The 1748-nt window shown below is 39.4% G+C and overlaps 1 pseudogene; it reads right to left on the reverse strand.

Moving 5' to 3' along the window:
* Window positions 350-1748, reverse strand: part of LOC109342411 — a 4511-nt pseudogene continuing 3112 nt past the window's right edge.

A 1748-nucleotide genomic window follows, 5' to 3' on the forward strand; every position in this document is an offset into this window, starting at 1 on the left:
CCTCTTGATCAGCATCAAGGGAGGTGGAAACAATAACAACAAGCTTCTCATCATCCTCTAAGTGAGCATACTTGAGGTTTTCAGGCAAAGGTTTAAGCTCCAATACAGCCTGCAAAACAGATGGAACCAAAGTAGCAGACATAGATTCTGCAGCTTGCACCTGGACAAGTAAATCAGATTGTTGTATGATGTCTGCAGCAATTGAGTTAGTGCAATCTGATTCTACAATATTTGAATCAACAGAAATATGCAGAAACTCATCAATACAAGAATTACACATTTCAGAATCAGTGCATGTAGGACAAGCGTATGAGTCAATCAATGACATAGAATCAAAATCATTAAGGAAATCACAGATATGCTCATTAGTTAACTCATCAAGTAAATCAATATGAAACACAGAATGGTCCTCAGATGGATGCTTCATAGCATCAAAAATATTAAACCGGACCACAATATCACTAAACTCCATAGATAATGTTCTAAAATGGACATCTATCTTAGTTTGGGCTGTTCTAAAAAATGGCCTCCCCAAAATGATAAGAACTGTGTTACGGGAGGATCTCTGTTCCATATCGAGAATATAAAAATCAGCAGGAAAAATAAGTTCATCAACCTGAACCAAGACATCCTCTATCAAACCAGCAGGGTAAGCAATACTCTTGTTTGCTAATTAAATCGCTACCCTAGTGGGTTGCATAGGTCCAAGTGAAAGAGACACATGAAAACAGACATAAGCATAACATTAATTGAAGTACCTAGATCTAGCATGACATTCTCAAATTTGCTATTACCTATTATGCAAGTTACAGCATATGTACCTGGGTCCTTACATTTTTCAGGAATGTGAGGAACAAGTTTACCTATTAGTGCTGAAACATTTCTGCCCAAGCTGATCCTCTCATTACCTTTGAGCCTCCTCTTGTGAGTGCACAACTCCTTTAGAAATTTTGCATATCTTGGAATTTGTTTGATTGCATCAAGTAAAGGTATGTTCACCTCTACCTTTCTAAATGTGTCCAAGATCTCCTTGTCTACCTCTTCCATATTCTTACTTTGAATGGCTCCTGGAGGAAATGGAAGAGGAATGGAAGATGGTTGTGCAGCACTTGTGGAAGGTTCACTAGCAAGAATTTGTTCACTAGTGTTCTCAGTCTCGTCTAAAACTGGTTGCATTATTTTTGATGCAGCTAGATCAACTTCAATCGGCTGCTTCATTTTTGATGCAGCCAGATCAACTTCAATCTGTTTGCCTGACCTTAGAGTGATGGCACTCACATTCTTCGGGTTGACCACAGTTTGGGAAGGCAACTTATCAAAATTCTGAGAGTGCAATGTTTTTAATGAAGTAGCCATCTTCCCCATCTGAGTGGTCAAATTCTGAATGGAGGACTCTTGTCTCTGAATGGAAGCTCTGGTCTCTTGCTGGAATTGCATATTCTGCAATGTCATTTGCCTCACCAATTCTACTAATGATATGCAGGAGGAGGATTGTTATTCACTTGTTGTTGCCTCTACTGTTGGATTGGGGAAGGCACATATGGTCTATTTTGTGCAACATTATTATTCTGAAATGGTGGCCCTGGATGAAGCTGCGAAGGATCATACCATCCAAGATTCGGATGATTCCTCAAACCAGGGTTGTATCTGCTTGATGAAGGATCATAATTCTGTTGTTGTTGTTGAGGTCTGTTGTTGTAAATATTTGCAACATAGGCCTCAGGATGGTCACCAGTTTTGGGCTCCAA

The sequence above is a fragment of the Lupinus angustifolius genome, chromosome LG03 (genome assembly GCF_001865875.1).
Source record: "Lupinus angustifolius cultivar Tanjil chromosome LG03, LupAngTanjil_v1.0, whole genome shotgun sequence".
Classification (NCBI taxonomy): domain Eukaryota; kingdom Viridiplantae; phylum Streptophyta; class Magnoliopsida; order Fabales; family Fabaceae; genus Lupinus; species Lupinus angustifolius.